Source organism: Pelodiscus sinensis, chromosome 4, assembly GCF_052426305.1.
Source record: "Pelodiscus sinensis isolate ZL-2025 chromosome 4, ASM5242630v1, whole genome shotgun sequence".
Taxonomy (NCBI): domain Eukaryota; kingdom Metazoa; phylum Chordata; order Testudines; family Trionychidae; genus Pelodiscus; species Pelodiscus sinensis.
Window position 1 is genome coordinate 76,300,361 of NC_143055.1, and position 14,974 is coordinate 76,315,334.

The 14,974-nt window shown below is 38.4% G+C and overlaps 1 protein-coding gene across 19 annotated transcripts in view; it reads right to left on the reverse strand.

Annotated features, from left to right (window-relative positions):
* Positions 1-14,974, reverse strand: part of RAPGEF2 (Rap guanine nucleotide exchange factor 2) — a 302,566-nt gene that overhangs the window by 80,190 nt on the left and 207,402 nt on the right. The window lies entirely within an intron of this gene.

Consider the following 14,974-nt stretch of genomic DNA (forward strand, 5'->3'; position numbering starts at 1 on the left):
AGATTTACAGTTGTTAAATTTGCTAATAGTTCAATGAAGTATCCGAAGCGTAAAAAAAAGACTTGCGTCAAATATAGTAAGAGATTCAACACACAATATCTAGAAGAAAACACTGATGAACAAAATGTACTTCAATTCCAACACTATGTTTAGATCTAACTAAATTTGGAGAGAGATTTTTGCCAGTTTAAACAGTAAGGGTTTTCTTGAAGAATGGGATTTGAAATGACCTATACTATATACACTTTGAATGTGGCTTTCCTATTTCTCTTTGTCATTGAAATCAATTATTATAGCACACGTAAAACCTACTTGACTCAACTATCTGTCATATTTCAAACCATAAACTCGGACATCAAATAGGAAACAAATAACAACTAATAATTTGCAGAGCTATAAATATACACAACAGCCAATGTAGGTGAACAATTTAAGTGACTACAGAATCCATCTGGTCACATTCCAATAAAGGAATATGCATGCTGCAATCACTTCAAGAACAATTACAACTTAATTAAAACCCTAGCAACTTAAATGGTTTACTCCCCAAGTAAGCCTTTACTTAACCCTACAGGCCTTCCATAATTTTAAGATCCACATGTGAACAACTCTCAGGAAACTTAACGTGAATTTTGTAAAAAAAAAAAAAAAAAAAAACCCTGAAAATTGACTGAAGCCTTTCATATAAAAAAGGGAACCACCATCCAACCTAATTAAAATCTGAAGAAATATTTTAATGGTTATGCAGTCATAATATTGAAGATCTAATATCCCAATCCTACCTAACTAATAGCATAAAATTCTAGTCCCCATTTCCACTATATATTATAGGAAGGCAGTTTAAATATTGTATATTTTGTTAACAGTCAGTAACTATTAAAATTATATTGGATACTTAAATCATATTGTATGTCCAAACTCTATACTTCAAATTAGCACCTATGTTTTTATGGAGGCACTGATATGATCTGTACATCTGAAGTTGCATTGAGATTTTCATTTAAAAACTGGACTAAATTTCTGTTTCATAATTCAGTGGTTGATTTGGAGTATGTCTTCGTTATTGGGTGGATTGATCCTGCAGTGATTGATCCACCTCAGGTCGATTTAGCAGGTCTTCTCTAGACCTGCTAAATTGACTGCTGACCACTTTCCTGTCACCTCCAGTACTCCACTAGAACAAGATGAGAAAGAGGAATTCATGGAGTGACCTGGCAGTAAGTAGATCTAAGCTATATCTATTTGAATTAGGTTACTAACAGAACTTAAATTGCATAGTTTACATTGACATGTGCCAATAGTGTAGACTTGCCCTTAGTTTATAAATTTGGCACATTAACTCTTTAGTAGACAACTCAATTTACCACAATTCTTTACCCACTGGCAATGAAAACATTTAACCCCCACCTCCCTCGAAAAATTATCTTTATTTAAAATTGCTTTGTATTGATAACAATTCTTTGGGGCCCTTGAGCTAACCAATTATAATCAACACAAATTCACATCTTTGCACACTGTACCCTGCATGGAGATGTGTAAAATGCTGATTTTTCAGTTTGCTGTCAGAAATTAAAGTGCGGGGAAATATTTCAGAAAAACCCAAATCAAAACAAAAAATTGGGGTTATATACAATATTCTAATTGATTTAAAATGAATTCTATAATTTAATAAACTTAATTAAAAACCAAATGGTCTGGTAGCACTGCGTGTTATAGACCAACAAAACATGTAGATGGTATCATGAGCTTTCGTGGGCACAGCCCACTTCTTCAGATGACCGGAGAAACTCAAAACTCAGGTCATCTGAAGAAGTGGGCTGTGCCCACGAAAGCTTATAATACCGTCTACATGTTTTGTTAGTCTATCAAGTGCTATCAGACTATATTGTTTTTAAAGTTTATCCTGTACAGACTAACTCGGATGCCCCCTGAAGCTTCTATAATTTGAGCCATTTATAACTTTTTTTTAATTAAAGTAAAATGAATTTGGAATTGCCTATCACAAAACCACGAAAGAAGGTAGAGCTGACTCGCTCACACTTATGTTCATGCAATTGCAGCACATGTCCCTGCTCTACATCAGGCAAAGTAGGGATTTGAATCTGTGTTCCCTTTACTCTATATGAGTGCCCTAACCATACAGCTATAAAGGAGATAGAGAGCAGCAGAAGCAGCACTATCACCACCACCTTTTCCAATGCTGTGAACAACATTCTTCATGAATCTAGCCTGAAAATATATTTTGGCTAAAACAAATTCATTAATAGTTTTGGCTGAATAGAAATATTGTTTTGGGTAAAAATTATTTATCTGAAAAAATCTTGCTCCAGCTTGACTCCTGATAGCTTGCACAGAGGCCATTTTTCTGTTCAAACTTAAACCAACTCCCCCGGTTTGTGCTTTTTGTCAAAAAATGGACAGATCTGAGCAGCTGTCAGTTAATCTTCGTACAACTCAGAACAGCAGTTTTGAGTTCTCGGGATTAAGAAATACTTTCAGTCATGGAAAGATTAGCTTTCAAAAGTTGTAGTTCCATCAGCTACAGCTATTTTGGACAAAAGCACAAAGAGAACTACATACAATGTAATTTATGAAAGCCACAAAAGTACTACAATCATTGCATTACATGAACATGGAATCAAGAAATATGTTTGGAATTAAGGCTATTGAGTATAAAGGTGATAGAAGAGGTAAATTCTTAAATGGGGGACTAATAAGAGGCATACAGACAGGGTATTAAATGACTTCGCTATTCCCCCCCCTCCCCTTGCATCTTGTGGTCTGCATTTGTGGCAAATGCCATCTACCAACTTTAACTCAAAATACTTAACTCTTATCTCCTCACTTCCTACACACCATACCGCTCATTCACAGCCCACCCCACCCCCAGCCCTTTGCCCTCCACCCTGATCCGCTGCCCCAGCTCAGAGCACACTCCCATACCCTGAACCCTCATCCCCGTCCCCATCCCAGTGCTCTCATTCCCCTTTGTACTCCAGTATTTTGCCTCAACCTGAAGCCGCCTCCTGCACTCTGAATACCTCAGCCCCACCCTCCAGCCTGGAGCCCCCACCTACAGCTCATACCATTCATTGCTAGCCCCATCCAGAGACCTCACTCCCTGCCAGAACCCTCATGGCCTCTGAAACCCAAACCACCTGCCCCAGCCCAGTGAGTGAGGATGGGAAAGAGTGGGCCACAAAGGGATGGGAGGGCCTTACGAAAGTGGTGGAGCTAAGACATTCAGTTTTGTGCCATTAGAAAGTTGGTGACCTTATCTGTAACAATTCCCAAAAAACATTTACATGCTGTTAACCATCGGAAAATGTCATTCACCTAAGAACAATGATATAGAGAAGTCCAAGTTTACATTTTGTTTTTGCATGGAGAACAGGACATTTAGATTTCTTTGAAGGAAATCACAGAACACTCCCCTATCCAATACAAACACTCAAAAATCTTAAGTAATAATCTTTGTGAGGTTTATATTAATTTTTTCAAGTAATAAAAGCTCATGCAACAATGCGAATATATCCAAAATGTAGTAGCTAATTCAAAAGAGCATAGTCTAAGCCTGGGTAAGCCAACCACTTTCTTTTTTCATAATGACTTTCAGATATCTTTGTTACTACCTCAGAATTCCTGTCATCAGCATTAGTACAAATTGGAGCTCCTTGATTCAGCACCCTTGGGACCTGAACGGTCCCGAAAGAGGGATTTTGCTGAACCAGGGGATATCAGTTCTGCCTGCCTGTCACCAACCTCCCACTCCAGATTGGCTCCTGGCCCAGCCACTGGCTGCATGGCTGACTCTCTCCTCCTCCCCCACCACCAACGCAGTAGGGCTCCCAGCCACAGCCAGGCTAATGGTTCCACTGCCACTAGACAAGAAGGGACACAGGACTAGAAGGGTTGCTGGCTCCACTCTTGCAACTGGCCCCGTTGGGCTCCCAGCCACCATGGCTGCCAGTCCTCCAGCCCCAGAAGGGCTGTCAACCTCCCAGCTGCTGACTCGGCAGGGCTCTTGCCACCAGCCACCGACCCTCCCCCAGGGACTCTCTAGTCCAGATATATCCATGAGTCCTATTGAACCAGAGATGTTGCTGGACAAGAGTGTCCTGGTTTAGAGAGGCTCAACCTGTATAATTCTCCTGAAGTAATAATGCTAATACAACCCAATGAGGATGAATTCCAGAATATTTGACCAAAAGTAGTAATTAAATAATATTATTTTGGAAGATACAATGGTTAAAATCTAAAAATATTTTATATGAACAAGAATTTAGTTGAAGATATTCAAGGAAGACAGACACAGAGACCTCAGTGTAACTGATAAAATGTGGTGTAAATAAAAACAGACCTCCTGAATCCCTAATACTTTATTAATGTAGGCTATTATTTATGCCTATTCGACAGCATCCGGTCAGTTCAAAAGGAACATGTAAGAAAATACTACCTTACTTTATGTGTTATTTATGTAGCTGCAATTGCGCTCCTTAAGCTGACCTTTTGGGTGTAATATAAATCTGGCCTTAGGTTTCAGAAAGAATGAGCTCTTTTACTTAGAGAAATAAGACAAGGAAGTAAATTTACATAACCTACCTTCAGCCTACACTCAGCAAACAACTTCTTTCTACTTGTAACCAACTTATCCTACACCAGGATCTCAGAGTGAGTTGATGATGCAAAAGATTTGTTTGTTGATATAGCTCTGAAAATGTTGTTTTCATGTAAACACAAGCAGACTACCCTTTGTTGTAACTTAAGTATATGTAACATTTTTTGTGTATTACAAGATAAGTTTTTAACAAATAAGTGGACTGAAATCTTCAGTACTGTATTTACATAAAATTCAATGTTTTTAATGTCAAAATATTATTTAGTTAATAAAACATGAGACAGGGCACAACTTGTGGTTCAATATCCCACTCCATAGAACTAAGGCAATATAAACTTACTTGATATGAATTTCAGCCATTTGCATTTTTAGTTGATAATTATTTAACAAGTGAAAACAGTGAATATAAGAGAAAAATCTAAAATGCATTTTTCAGATTGTAAATAAAAACTAGAAAGATGTTATACATCACTCATCTATAATTTTACAAATGGAAATGAATAGTTTATGAACATCTTTATTTTAAGGCTCATCACCACTTCACTGAAATAAAAAGTTAAAAACTTTTCAAGTGCTTTAAATAGATGACTGATCTCAAGAAAGTATGAAAACAAACACAAAATATTCAGCATGGATGAAGGGCCCTAAGGCATAGGTTAATAGGGCATCTGCATCATGTGTTCATGAGAAGATAAACTAAGCTACCTTTTTATGGAATACTACTTCATTTTTTATATAACAATGTATCAAGCAAAGGAAGTACCATCCCCTTCCATATTCATTCTTGAGACCCAAATATATTTGCAGATGAAAGTTTATTCAGGATTAATTTGTATGGATATTTAGCTAATAGTGATTATATTCAAAACCTATTTAAATGCCGCAAAGAGAACAAAGTACAACCACAAATATTGTTTATAAATTATTCCTTTGCTCTGCCCTAGGTATCTACTTCACACATTAAGATTATATCAGCACGATAATTAGCCTCTGGCTACATGGCTTCTGTAGACAACCAACCTAACGTAAGTGAAATACAACAAAGTTATCTCGATTTTCTGACTCATTAAAGAAAATGTTTATTTTCTACAATATAACAGTGCATGAACGGTATTAATAGTTATTCCATATTCTTTTTTTCCATTGCTACTAAAGAGAAAGGATGATGCATTGCAGATTATGATTATTTTTATGATTTGTAATGAAATAGTATTGTGACCCCAATCAAAATGAAGATACCATAGTACTACACATTGTACAAAGATAGTAATAAGACATTTCATTGTTTGATTCTTCCATAAGGCTAATACACTGGCTCGTCACCTATAATAGAGCATTTATAAATATTTGAATTGTTATATTAACCAAAAAAAGCTACATGGACAATACCCAAACTGCGGGAATAAATGACTGAAAGATGATGTGTACTCATCTCGCTGGCTACTTTAATACAATCTTTCACTAACCAAGGGAGACATCAAGGGAAACATTAGTTCTATGGTTCAGTGATTTTCAAGGCAGTCGTTAATATAGGTAATTACAGAATAATAAACTAATTTCCATTGATTTTTGCCTACAGACATGATGCAAACTGACATATGAAGTACAGTGTTAAATTTAAAATAAATATTAAGTTATACAACGTGTCCAACAAGGATGCTACTCTCTAGTCAGTCTTTACATATCACACCCCTATATTGTGCATAGAATTTGCCATCCTACAAAAACAGAACACTAACTTAAGAGTAATACACTGCATGATCATTTTTAAGCAAGTTCTTCATCTCTCCTCTGCACTGATGCACACTATTAAAAGAAGGCAAAAAATGTTTGCTGCATTTCTGTACACAGTCATGTATACAATATTAAAGGGCACACTATAAAAATAAATGAAATCAATATCTTATAGCCAGCTAATCTAAAAATATGTGAGGAAAGCGAAAGAGAGAGAGAGAGAGAGAGAGAGAGAGATATGAAAAAATAATTTAAAAGGGTGTATTCAGGGATAAGAAAAGAGACTTCATGTGAGCTCTAGAGAGTAACTTTCCTCAAGGGAAAACCATTTATGAAGTGCATCGCTGGAACTCAGTATTGTTCAATCATTGTATATATCTAAATTTAAGGCAAAAAGCTCTTTGATTACCTCTGTTTTCCCCTGTGTTTAGTCATCACAGGTAAATTGCTTTTTTTGTATACAATTTTCAATCCACCATTTCACCTTTAACATACTTTCTTTGCCAACTTTACCGACAGCTTTCAAAACAGTGATTAGCATGGAGCTCAATAGTTTCTTCTTTTAAAGAGCAAGCATACACATGCTTTAGTAAACACAATCAATCAATCAGTGGATGGACAGCACCTTATACATGGGTTAAATCTCCACATTTTCTCACACAAGCAATTAAAATGAATATGAAGAGATAATGCAAATAATGTATAAAACCTGAAAAAGTGAAATTACCTCAAATTAACATTAAAGTGATAATATAACATTGAGTTTTTTAAACTAAAAACAATTTTCCAATGTACTTCTATTAAATTTCTACAATTAAATGACAAAACCATTTAATTTAGGTTTTTATTCAGCTATTAGCTTTTTTTCCTTCTCAAAAAGCTATAGGGTCAAATTTGTCCTCCAATATTTGGGTGCAACTCCCAGTTACTAAAATGAAAGTTACACACGTACTCCAGCAGAAGAGTTTGTCAAACCTTCACAGCATTTCAAGGACATAGGAATAATGATTCACATGTATGAATGTTAAATTTATGATAGTGGCCATAAAGGAGAACCCTCCCCCACCCCCCGATCAGTCTTTCTGGTAATTAGTTAAAATATTACATTAAAAGTATTCTTTAAAACTATTTCTTTACTCTCTTTGCAATCAAAATTAAAAATGACCAGAGCTTTAAATCCAATACTCCCTCCCTTTAATTTAAGCATTTTCTGATGCAACATTTGTTACAATATTCTTCTGTATTATTCCTTAATTGTGGGGAAAAAATGCCAACTTCTCTTCGGTCATTGCACCCTATGTACTATTCCCACCACTAGAAAAAACAAATTAAAAATATAAAAACAATACATTATTTTATTTTATATAGTATTAGAAAGCACCTATCCAAGGATCTGATAGTCCCTGCTGGAAACACATATATTTAAAACTTACACTTCTGATTTCCCTTGCTAAATAAAATTGTAGGTAGAAACACAAACTGGCTTATATGGGCACTCATGGGAGACTAATTCATTTATTTATGGTGTAATAGTAAATAGCGTTGTATGAAGAATTAAAAAGTTTCAAAGCTGCAACAACTCCTGTCATCACACTAAAAAGTCCAGATGCTTTTCTGTTTCACAACTATTTTGATTTTAGGTGGTATTTAAAAATAATGTCAATTACATAACAATCTCAATTTTGGTGGGGGACCAGATTCTGCCCTTATACCAATTCTCTCTATAGCATTTCTCTATGAGTTTTAAAGTCTTATAGAACAGTGCCAGGTGGTGCCAAGCAAGCACCCTACTGTGGAAAACATTCAGAGCAGAGGCTACAAAAGGACTGTGCTGTGTTCAGACCAGGCTGTCTTGCTAACCTTTCCAACAACTTCATATAAAAGTTGTGTAATAGGGGGAGAAGACTGAGCCTAGTGGAACTTCACAGATGAAGGCTGTGGAGGTTGAGGAATAGCTATTGATTACAAGCCACTGGGTTTACTCTGAGAGGAAAGTGCATTTCAGGGAGCTACCATTCACTTCTGCTTCTTGAAAAAAAGGACAGACTACTTACTGGTTTTTATTTTACTTATGTGTTTCCTATTATTTTCTTCTCTTCCTATCATTTCTACCTTTGACTGGTAACTTGCTTCCTGTTGTGAGGGGCAAATATATAGTCCCCATTGGAGTTATTGTCAATACTACTCTGTAGAGAAGGTATTTACTGGAGAATACATAACCAGAAATATGGTATAAAAAATTAAAAAGTTAAATGAAGTAAGAATGCCCTATTCCCTTTTTTAAAATCCATCAAATTAATCTTATTATGAAAAACAAAGCCAGACTAATTAGTAGCCTAACAAGAGAAGGGTCCCATGGGAGATCCAGATTCAATTCCCAGTTTCTTACTTGTGAGCAGAGATTCAGATGCTATAGAATCACCATGCTAAATCTCAGGAGGAAGAGGAAGTTCCTGGCAACTGCTCTGATCAGTTAAAGCACAGAGAAGATAAACTACAGAGGGAACCCTATGTAGTTATCCTCAGCTGTTTAAAAGTATTACTGCAATACAGTTGCAATTATAAAGTAAGACAAGAACCCCAAAAATGCCTGGCCCCTTCTTGTGATAAGATATGCAGTTCAACCATTTTGGAACAAGTTGTTTTAAATAGGCACTTTGTTTCGCCAACGCAATACAATATTCTTAAAATATCTGATTTTCTCATGAACCTGCACATAAATGTACCTCAAAGCATCAACAGACCAAAACTATATTTTTACTTTTGGCATGGATCAAAACATTAATCAAATTCTACACACCATAAAATGGAGGTTTGCTTTGAAATCACATAGATAATACTACAATAATGCAAAAATGATTCTGCTAAAATAAGATCTACATAATAGAAAAATCTGTTGCACTACTAAGAATGTCTCGAATCATTTGCTCTCTTCCCCAAGCAACCTTTCTAGAATAAATTAATAAAACTCAAATATATTATAAGTGAGAGGCATCTCTGCTTTCGGTTGCAGGCAAACAGACTGGGTTTAGCTTCTATAGCATCAATACACCAAACCTTTCCCTATGCACTTATGATGAAATTTAGATTTTCTGTGACAAATTCTGCTGTACATTATGCAGCATGTTTACCCAGATCCCGGCTGAGTTTACTCCTCAGTGGTTACACAGATGAGCTTTGAGCATAGACTACAAAACACTGCATCAACACACTCAGTCTTTGAACTGAGATTAAGCACGCATCTGCTCACATTCCAGATATAAATATAGAAGAAAGGCATAGCGTCCATACAAACAGTGATTGTTCTACAAAAAGAGTTAGACATTTTAAATATCAAATTAGCCTTGATATTAAAATTTAGTTAAAAAGTTAAGTTCGTATACTTATTATGTTATCAAACGTATATTGCCTTCTTGAATTGTGTGAAATTCAAGTAGAATGGCAGAACTGCAGTCACTGAACATGTAATGACTTAGTCCTCTTAATATAACTTAGAACAGTCATTTTGTTTAACCTATATAATCTTCACAAAAGTAATCTAGTTTCAGAAAAAAGTAAATTTGCTTCCTAATATAAATAATTTTTCTTTATAAACAAAGCTATGTCTGATATGTGTTTTAAAGAGAGGTCACATGAACCTTAAGTGGAAAATACTGTTAACATAGAATTTGCCATTTTTGAGATTTTCCTACATATGACTTTTCAACTGTTCAGCCTTATTATTTTATACTTTTAATGCATCAAAATATGTGATTTTTCCTTTAACCTTTAAAAGATATGACACTTTACTAATAACTGGGAAATAATTATCCTTAATACATTAATCTGGTTTACCCACTTCCCTAGGAAAATTTTATGCTCATAATTAAACCCAGGAAATGTAAATGTATCTAGTTATATATCTACATGTCAGTCTTTCATAGTAAACACAGACGGAAGGAATGAAGACACTAGTCTTCCTCTTTTTTAGGAAAGTAACAAACATCTCTACTATCACTAGTCCTTCTTTTGATGATTTTTTCTTCTGAACTCATCCCCACAGCTTAAGAGCAAGTTTATCCATGAGCCAGCTAGTATCCTGTACAGTATTATTTTATTTTTAGTTCCTGATCAGGTACACGAATATCTTTATATTAGGCACAGAAAGAGAACCCTTATCTCATTCAACTAGATTATTTATACTAGGAAAGCATAGTTTAGCCATGCAAATAATATCAGATGGAATAAGACATATTAGGGCCCTTGCATTATCAATAATATATGCTAAACTGGAGAAAGAGACAATTTTCTTACAAAACGAATTATATTATGACCATAGCAACAGCTATGCTGTGCATGTCATTAGGTTGTTGAAATGACTCTATATTTGCTTATACTTTATAATCAATCCTCTAACTGTTTCAGCTGCTGAGATTATCTTTTAATGAGTCTCAAAACAGCAAGGAGTATGCTTGGCACAAGTCACTATTTTTTTTTAACACGCAATCTCATGGAGAACACTATGTTGCCAGTTCCCCTTTATACCAAGTAGGCACCAAACCATCTGTCTTTGCTCACCATTGAGGGCAAAAGCAATGTCTTAAATAGGCAGGCCCCAAGCCATTAAAGATAATACAGGAAAAACTAATGTAAAATTCTACCCAGAAATCAACAAGTAGCCAATGTAGATCCAAGTGTTGCAGTGTATTTTTTCAGGTGCATGCAACGTGTGCCAGCTTCATTAAGTGTGGCGTAATTTTTTCAAGACCTAACACTTCATACTTGGCATGGAACAGTAGCCACCAACCAGTAGATCTTGGAGCCTCTGACAGGTGATCCTGACTGGTTTGGCTGGGAGACTATCAGCTGCCCCTCCCCACACTTCCCTGCTGCCCCTGCAGAGCCTCACAGCTGCCCCCTGGGAGCCTTCTGCTTGTTGTGCAGGGTGGGGAAGACAGAGGCAGGGGGGCGCTGATGTCACTCTGTCCCTCTCTCCTGTATCCCACTTCACAGAATGAGAAGGGCGGGGCCTCAGCAAACGGGCAGGGCAGGGAAGGAGTATTTGGGTTTGAAGTAGAACCTGGACTAACTTAAATTCAAAAAGTGATCTTGTGCTTAAAACGGTGGAGACCACTGGCATAGCAGGAGACTCCTTATCTCATTTAACTAGGTTATTTATACCAGGAAGGCATAGCTTAACTATGCAAATAATATCAGGTGGAATAAGCAGTACTAAGGTCCTTGCATTATCAATAATCAATGCATTATCAGTTTATTCACGGAGTACATTAGTAAATAAGATGCTATAAAAAGATCATTCACATACCAGATACTAATTAAACAATCTGAAATGAGTGACAAATGGTCTCAAGTTCTGTACAACTGCTTTAGATAGCAAGTACAGAACTCATGAGTTGGCAGAACTCATTTCAGCAAACTAGTGACATCTCTGCATATGCTCAGCAAAGTTGTTTCATTGTTTTATGACAATCTTTTGCAGAAAATAAATCATACAATGGCATTTTGTACATTACACTAGCTCGTCCACATATATAGTTGCTGTGAACCAGTGGAAAATGGAAAAGATCCTCAAGAGATGGGTTAGATCTACCCTGCATACTTGAGGACATGAGAACTAAGGAACGCATACAAGTGTTTTTGCACATATTACAACTTTATCTCCAACTAAGAAATATAAAATCGCTATCATGTCAGAACCATATTACACTAAAGATGTGGGCTAAAAGTAATGGGTATTTGCTCAGTGAGGGTATGTCTCCATTTGCACTCTTTCGAGAGAGGGATGCACATGAAGACATTCAAAATTGCAAATGAAGCCGGGATTTAGGTATCCCACGCTTCATTTCCATAATTGCGTTATGGCGCTATTTCAAAATAACAAACCTGGTGTAGAAGCCGTTATTTCGGGAGAACACCCCTTCTTCCAAAATAACTGTTAAACCTAATTTTATGAGAAATAAGGGTTATTTCGAGGGAAGGTTGCTCTCTCAAAGTAACTGCATCTACACCGTGTTTGTTTTTCGAAATAGTGCCATAACACGATTATGAAAATGAAGCACGGGATATTTAAATCCCAGCTTCATTTGAAATTTTGAATGTCTTCATCTGTATCCCTCTCTCGAAAGAGGGTGCAAGTGCGAAAGCAGACAGGGGGCTGCAGACGGGGGAGTTTAAGAGGGACCACAAAAGATCCTGCCGCTGAACAGGCTACCTGGTGAGAGTGAGAGTACTTTTGGTATGAGTGAGTTTGCTCGAGTGTTTGAATTTCGTTTGTTGAATTCTGATTTTGATTTCAGGTGACTGCAGTTTCAGTTTCAGCTGCTGTGGCAGTTGGGATTGAGTGTCTGACCTTTTGTTCCCTTAGTTGCTCCCTTCATTGCATCCGGTCAGCCTTCCCCTGTGTGAATAAAGAGGGGGCAGGCCTGGCCTAGCAAGCAGGCTTTAAAAGCCAGAGGCAGAGTGACCAGGAAGCGAAAGCGGACAGGAGGCTGCAGACAGGGCAGTTTAAGAGGGAGTTTGGCAGAGGGAGGCCTACTATGGTGAGAAAGACCCGCAACACCTGTGCCAGCACTGCTTCAGTCTCCTCCATCTGCGCTTGTAGCCAGACAGAGTGCCTGAGCATGGATGCCTCTACCCAGATCCTGTTGTGGTTTTTCAGGGACTGTGGCTTGTAACCCCCACTTACTGATATCCAGGCTGGGGAGATTATCCAATGAGAAAGGTGCCTACTAGTGGAATCTCTCAGGCAACAGTTGGGAGAACTACAAGAGGAGGTGGCTAGGTTGAAGAGCACCCGAATCCACAAGCAATTCCTGTACCATGTTCATTGAGCAAACAGCTGAGGTAGCTGACCCAGTACACAGGACTGCAGACACACCACTGGTGGAGGAGGAGACGGCTCAGGGTGGACGCTGGCAGATGGTTGCAGCAGGCACGGCTACACCCCTGCTCCGAACCCTTCCGTCGTGGTACTAGGAAACCGTTATACTCTTCTTTATACAGGAGATAAGGAATCACCCCCTACAACAGAGGAGGAGAAGCCTCATACCCCCAAGGCTGGGAGGTCTGCTTCCACCATTGCAAATAGGAAACATAGGGTAGTGGTGGTTGGAGACTCTCTTCTGAGGGGGACAGAGGTTCCCATGTGTCGCCCTGACATTTCATCTCGGGAGGTATGCTGTCTGCAAGGGGCCCGTATCCGAGATGTTATGGAGGCATTGTCAAGGATTACCCAGACCTCTGACTACTACCCTATGCCTCATCCATATGGGCACAAATGATACTGCGAGGTGTGACACTGAGCGGATCAAGAGTGACTTCAGAGCTCTGGGAGTACAGGTGAAGGAGTTAGGAGAGCAGGTGGTATTCTCTTCGATCCTTCCTGTCAAAGCTAGGGGCCCGGGCAGAAACAGGAGCATCCTGGAGGTGAATGCCTGGCTGCAAAGATGGTGTTGCCAGGAGGGGTTTGGCTTCCTTGACCATGGGATGCTATTCCAGGAAGGACTGCTTGGCAGAGATGGCATTCACCTTTCGAGGAGGGGGAAAGACGCTATTTGGACACAGACTGGCTAACCTAGTGAGGAGGGCTTTAAACTAGGTTCGACAGGGACAGGTGAGCAAAGCCCACAGGTAAGTGGAGAACATGGAAACCTGGGAGGTGGGTCGGAAATGGGAGGGAGTGTGGGCTATAATGGCAGAGAGAAAGGAGGGTCAGGGCAAAACTGGGAGGTAAGGTCAAATCAGTATCTTAGATGCCTATATACAAATGCGAGAAGTATGGGTAATAAGCAGGAAGAACTGGAAGTGCTAATAAATAAGTACAGTTATGACATTGTTGGCATCAGAGAAACTTGATGGGATAATACACACGATTGGAATGTTTGTTTGGAAGGGTACAGCTTGCTCAGGAAGGATAGACAGGGAAAAAAGGGAGGAGGTGTTGCCTTATATATTAAAAATGAACACACTTGGAGTGAGGTGGAGATGGACATAGGAGACGGAAGTGTTGAGAGTTTCTGGGTTAGGCTAAAAGGGGTTAAAAAAGGGTGATGTCATGCTAGGAGTCTACTACAGGCCATCTACCCAGATGGAAGAAGTGGATGAGACTTTTTTTAAACAACTAACAATATCATCCAAAGCCCAAGATTTGGTGGCGATGGGGGACTTCAAATATCCAGATATGCAGTAAACTTTTGATAACCCGGCACCTTTAGGACCCAGGAGGTGCCAGATTATCAGCTATGCTGGAGTACCAGAAGGAGGGCTATGAGGGGTCTAGAGTGGGGGAGGTGGGGTCGGCGGGGAACTGCGCTGCTGGAGAAATGGTCTGAGGTAAACAGGATGAAGTTTAATAAAGACAAATGCAAAGTGTTCCACTTAGGAAGGAACAATCAGTTTCACACATACAGAATGGGAAGCGACTATCTAGGAAGGAGTGTGGGATCTAGGGGATATAGTAGACCACAAGCTGAATATGAGTCAGCAGTGTGATGCTGTTGCAAAAAAAAGCAAACATGATTCTGGGATGCATTAACAGGTGTGTTGTGAGCAAGACAGGAGAAGTCATTCTTCCGCTCTACTCTGCTCTGGTTAGGCCTCAATTGGAGTATTGTGTCCAGTTCT